Consider the following 6,960-nt stretch of genomic DNA (forward strand, 5'->3'; position numbering starts at 1 on the left):
CACCTGGCGTTGGTTGCTTCGTTGGAAATGGACTGCCTGTGAGGTCCTGCATGTTGGAAAATGGGCAAGCTGACTTTAGCGTCATGGTTATGATGTCATCTGTTGTGGCAACCATTAGTGAATCGACAATCGGAATCGAAGATATAAAGTTGGTGAGTACCTAATAATATTTTGTATAGTTATTTTAAAGTTACTTGCCTATATGTTTTGTTTCTGCTGGATAACGTAAAGTTAAAGGAAAAACCTTCAATTTTAAACAATTTAAACATTCAATATAAACCCTCCAATCCTCCATGAACATTGTTTAAAAAACATTTTGTGTGGTAATATTGGTCCTTTACCATGTGAGTTGTAGTTTTGTCTTAAATTGCTTGTGGAACTCTTGCGCTAACAACTCTACTGTTGCTACACCAAACGAGTCAAATTGGACTTAGAAATCAGTCGTTAGAGAAAATAAACTTAATTTACAAAATTTTGAAACAGTGTGAAACCTAGGATATTTTGTCCAATCTCTACTCTTTAAGTGGAGTTACACAACACTTTGTTGACTTGAGTCTGGAAATGGGAATAGGATAGAGCAACGGTTCCCAAACTTTTCTAAAAATTTTGCCTGGCGGACCCGTTGCAATTATTTTGATATTTCGCGGCCCTACAAAATTTCAAGGTCAGTTGGCCCATATTTCTTGTAATACACTAGTGCAGTCACGATTCTTCCTAATATAACAACCTTCTAACTCAGGGGGGTCTACGGTTGACTGCATCGCGGGCCACAATATTTCATGCATATTCTTTGCGGGCCACATAAAGTAGGCTAAATGCGTACCAGGAGCGGATCAACGTTTTTCGTTTGGTCGAGGCATGAAATGTTTAACGTCACAAAGTAGCATCGAAAGACAGATACGCTCCAGAAACCTGCTTCTGTCGTCGAACTTGTGCGCAAATAAAATCGAATGTTAGGAGACTGGGAAAACTGGTGTGCGCAAAGCGCGAAAAATTTGCGTATTTGACAAAAATTTTAATTAGAAGACTGCATTTTATAAGCGTAGAATGTTCACGTAAAAGAGATGTCGCATACTTCCCAATCGCTTAAAGGTTTAATTAACCAGATCAATTTGGCTGAAATTGCAACTGGGTTTGGACCAGCCTGTTCTAACTAATGCGAACGATTCGCTGATAGCAAGTAGTACAGCATAATAGATGCTTTATGATGTCACAATAGACATCATAAAACACGCTATGATCGAATTATAAAGCAAAACTAAAGACAATAAAGATGACAGATAATGTTTAAAACATAGACAAATGTTTAAAAACTTAAAAGACTAATTCCTCTTGCGGACCCTCTGAAACTGCTGTACGGACCCCATTTGGTCCGCGGACTCCAGTTTGGGAACCGCTAGGATAGAGCAAGGATGGATCCCGTAATTTTGTTTGAAGGACATGGTAAAAATATGACGCCATAAACAAATCTCGTGCTCAGCTATGCAACGAAAAGCATAAATACTGTAAATTCAAAAGCATGAAAAAAGTCTTTGAAATGAGACTCACGGCATCGTAATGCTGTCAAGATTTCTCAAAACGCGATGAGCATATTGTAAAGGTAAAGGAGTAACGCGCACAACAATTTTGCATTTATATAGTTAAAATAGGCAAATATATTTAACCCACGAGAATAAACACTGGTCATCCTAAAAAAATTAAACACAACCCTGACCATGATTCTGGCATACGCGGGTTTGGCCACCCCGGCTCAAAGGTATTAAAAACGCGACCCGCGACGCACTTTTTTTTAACAAATTACCCTTTCAGAGCCCCATGACATGTATTTCAGTATTCTTTGGCCAATAGCAAATCTACAACGATGAATCCAAACTCAACATCAAGGTGGATTCTTTACATTTTATCCTGGCAATTTACCGCTTTTCAGTGGTTCCTAAACGGTTTCTCATGCTGAATGCTTGTTATGAAGTATAATTTTTGAAGTCCTGAGATATGAATTGATAAAAGTGGTTCATGGTTTTCAAACTGGCGAGTTTGGGGGGGGGGGTACTAATTTTTGTCTCTTACATGGTGGTTCTTTACTGCAGATTTTTCATTGCTACTTTTTACGACCGATTCAGGCTAGGTTTAATTCAAACAAGCTGGGACATGGACGATGCCTATTTGCATATTCTCAAAACACGTTTGATTACCTTTAAACTATAGGTCAAGGCAAAAACATCTACTTTTCCCAAATTGCACTGTTTTGAGGTAAAATATTTTATCGCAAAGGCTACATGCCGTTGCATGTTTTACTCCTTCAAACATAAATAATCATCAAAAGTATAACCGCCTGATTCAACTTAGTTAGAGACAATACAAGGCACCCCGCTTTCCCTATATTTTTAATACACCTTTGTTAAGTGGCAACAGGCAAGAAATTAGATCAGAACCAGCCGCATTTTGCTCTGCTGTTTAATTTGATAACTAGAATTATCTGGTTATACAAGTATGGACACAAGGCACCAGACAATTCCAAAACGTGGCGTGATGGCAAACAGATTAGTAACCACTGATCTGGTGTATTGCTTCCCCCGAATCAATTTACATGGTTTCACTTTAAAGTAAAACGAGATTTAGACCCTTGATTTAACTGCCTATAGCTTTTTAATCAAAAGTGACGCAAATATTGAGTTGCCGTATATACTTGAGTTACGCAATAATTTAGGCTACTTGTAAAACACCCTTTTTGTCTCTTTTGTTTTTAATATTGTAAATGGTAACCCGATAATTGCAAATGGCAACTTTTATCCCGCAATATACGCAGCAAATACCCTTTTTGATTTTTTTTAATAATACTGATTTAACGAAGTAAGGTTTCATTTTTTTAGGTTATTTGTTTATAACATCAATATAAACAAAAAATTTAACGGATGACAATAAAATATAGCACTTATCAAACAGCGACCGAATGAGCTGAAGTCAACTTAACTTTATCATTTAGGTTCACCAGTGTTTAATGCGCATTGCACGGGCTCCGGGTATATATATATATATATATAGGTCCCCTTATTCGGGTCAAAGAGTAAAGTGTTCGGGTTGTCATGCATCCATTTTATGTACGTTTAAGCAAGGTAAATACTAAGCCTGCCATAAATATAGCCCAGATATCTAACGAAAACAGATAAATAACTTTTGTTGTAACTTATGAGCAATGCAGGTTGATGACAATACTCATATCCTGAGGTTAAGTTGGGCGATCTCATTACTAAACCAAGTTATCGTTGTGCTATAGTTTCGGGCTATAAGAATTATTGCCCGTCGTCTTTAGGGATTACGTAATATAAAACCGTTTGTACATTTTAATCCATTTTTGTCCAGCGACTTACAATGTGACAACACAATAAGGTTTTGTGATTAATATTCGAACATGTTAAATTGCTTACGAAAATATGCAGCCAATCAAAACAGACCTGTTTAAGTTACATATTTTGTGACGTCACGCTATAACGTGTTTTGTGACGCTATACTTGAATGACTACAATAAATGCTGAAGTCAGTAGTTGTTTTAAAGCAGTGTTTCCGAATTTCCCAATACTATTGTCTTAATTGTAATGTATTAAATTTAAACATACAAAAAGTTCAGTGAAGAGGATCAAGTCGCCAAAGCTTTACTGTTATACTTACGCTTCGTATTTGGGTCGCCAGTGTAGAAGGTTGCGAAACACTGTTTAAACTAGTAAAATGTGTTGTTTTGTAAACAATAACTGCCTTGATAAGCAGCATACATGGAAACTGTAGTACTGAACCTTAGTTTTTAGTTAATTTTCTTTGAAAATATTTTCTAAAGCTTACTCCTGTACTTTATTGGGCATTGTTTTCTGTCTGAAAAATTGCTAATTCTTTTTGACGATACTGATAGGATCCGATTCGGTTTCTTTTTATCGGCGTCTTGAGTTTTCCTGATCACCAGTTCATTGTAACTTTTGCACGGATTGTATCGAAATTACTTAAAATGCCGCACCCAGTCACGAACACACGATTAAGAACATTGGCTTTTTTGGCCGAGAGATACACGAACGAGCATAAGGGTGTATTAGCTTGCACGCTTATGGTAAAATAATAAGTTTGTCGCGAGAGATAAAAGGTTTGTTACCAAGCACAATATTCTAATACAGTTCCGATTATATGAAAAATCTAAAACGAACAATCAACAATCGACTTTTTGAAGATTGACAATGCAAACTAGGCTATGTATTAACTTGTAATTCATGCACGAAAAGCTAACCGTGTTACATAAAGTGCAAAGTGTAAAAAATGTAGAGATTACATTGTTTTTGCAACAACATGCAGTTATCGAAGAGGCTTTGTTTAATGAGTCACAAAAATTAAGCTTGGTGTCAGCAACCAGGAACAGAGAAATGCACTGTCCAACCAGCAATCTCAGCATGATATTCGTGTTTTAAACAGTTCACTCTCTGTGGTGTAAATCGTTTCACTGCCGCTTAGCTGCTCTGCCACGAGAAACGAACTGTAGTAATTGCTGGTCGTCAGTAGCGGAACTCTGTAATGTTTTAATGACAACACATCGGACGTCGGTTCAGCTAAACTATTTATTTATCAGGATGGCAAATTAAATATAAACAATTTAAATGGTTTATAACATTTAACCAAATCCAGTTAAACTGCTAAGAACGATTAAAAGCTGATATCAGGATGTGAAATAACCATATCTGTAGTTTAGTTTTTTCTAAATGGAACAGGTGCAGATTGATTGAAGATAGTTAGGGGTACATATGGTGAGAAAATTTAATAACCTTTGTCGAGAATGCAGCATAAACTGAAAACTCAAACCAACATCTGTCCAACCTATATATGGCCAGTTAGCTGCGTTTGCGTAAAAAAAACAGTGTTAAACAAACTCTGGTTTAGCTTTTTTTTTTACAAATTGCTGCTTACCAGTATATATTTTTTTCACATTAAAGACGAAACAAGTATTTTGTCAGCCTATACTTGATATATGAAGAAATGGATATTGTATTTTAACCAACTTGTCCAGGTAAAGTGGGGAAAACTATGGGTTTTGTATCCTCTATAATCAGGATCAGACCCTTACCTATTAAGAGTTTGTGTTGTTTTAAAAGTATTCTAAAACTGATATATTCGTAGAGGTTATACACGTTCCATTTTCCCTGAACAGCCTAAGGTCAGTAGAAATATAGGCTTAACTCAGATCAAATATCATGTTTAAGTCTCTGTAGAATTTGTGGTAATAGAACTTTGGCTACTGTGAACAAATATACTAGTTTATTTGATTCTTAGTGAACAGGATGTTTGTGTTTATATGGACATGAATTGATTCATGATATATTACTACACGGAAGCGTAAGTGTAGTACAAACGAAATAAAAATATTTTCTCCTACATTTTGCACCCTAACAATAACATGCTTGTGTAAGAACATGAGCGATTGAGCGTCGGTCGTATTGGAATGCTTTTACGAGTTAGAAAGTTTTATTGCGTTGTTATCGTGTTTTTGCAAACCACAAAAAATTACTGTGAGAAAAGTTACAATTGCTTTCAAGAAGATTATATGTAACTCAAAATATTTTTTTCCTAAAACGTTACCTGGATTTAAAAAACACTTGAATTTCAAGAATTGATTTCTTTCTTCTAAAGACGATTAGATTTAAGTTTTTCATTAAATACTTTGCGATATAAACAATTAAAAATACAATTAGAAAATTGCGACGGGAAGATCGCGACCTTTTATCATTTTGCATAACAAAAAATCAAGACGACGGAATCGTCTATATCTGTTAAAATAATTTTATTTTATTAGTAATGTTCCGCATTCATTTGTGAGTGTTTTATACAAACTATATAACATTTTTTAGAGAGTTTGTCGGGAAGTTCGATTCCGTTTATTCGGTATCTAGTTCGTGTTTTCATTCTTTTGTACGTAAACTTGTCAAATAAAACAAGATTAAACGAACAAAAAGGTGCAAATAAGTTAGTTTGAGTGGGGTTCGGACAAAATTAGCCAAAAACTGGTAAATAACAACCCGGGTCGGGTTCGGTTTGGCTCCTTAATTTTGTATTCATTAGATTACTTGGCCACGATGATCACACTATGTTTCTTGTGGTTTACGCAGACGAATTGTATAAATCAATAAGGTTGAATAATTTGCGATGATAAAATTGAGCATTCGAAGCAATTGTCTTCTTATAAGCTGCGGCGTGCCTGTCGCCACAAACCCCAGCAGTTATTGCTTTCCAATATGGAAACAATTTGATTCGGTCTGCTGCATATTTCCGCGTTCTTTGTAGATACTTTTTGCTCAAATCTTATTCACTATTGAGACACGTTCAAGTATGGAGACCTTCATACGTCCAGATATTATAGGAAACTCTGATATTCAAGCATGGTTCAAAAAATTGTTTTTTAATTTGGTACTAAAATCATGCAAACCTCTAAATTGTTTGGTACTGCTTCTAGCTAATTTAGAAATAACACTGCTAACAAAAATGACGTTGCGTTTCGGTGGCCATGTTAAAATTTGAGACAAGAGTTTCACTTTTTTAATAACAATTAGGCATTATGTAAAAGCATAGTATAACCGTAGCAGGTATTGAGAATGAGGCTTATTTGAGTTATGCGATTGATTTGCAAGTATAAAATAGTCAGGCAGACTAACATTACGGTACAGGTCACTTTTGAAAAAAATCGCGTGTTGTCAAAAACATATGTAGCAATGCTGAAAACGCTTCTGGTAAGTGACATGAATCACGATTTCGGGGTTTAATCCTATGACAAATATATATTCACTTAATGTCGCGTAAAACCTGGTCTATATATGATGGGCATATTCAAATACTGGTACTTTATGCATAGTAAAAAAAATACACATAATTATGGAAGATAACTCAAAAGTTAGTTTTTTAAATTTGTTATGGTTGACACACATTTAAAATAAACAA

Source organism: Ascidiella aspersa, chromosome 9, assembly GCF_963924565.1.
Source record: "Ascidiella aspersa chromosome 9, kaAscAspe10.2, whole genome shotgun sequence".
Lineage (NCBI taxonomy): Eukaryota > Metazoa > Chordata > Ascidiacea > Phlebobranchia > Ascidiidae > Ascidiella > Ascidiella aspersa.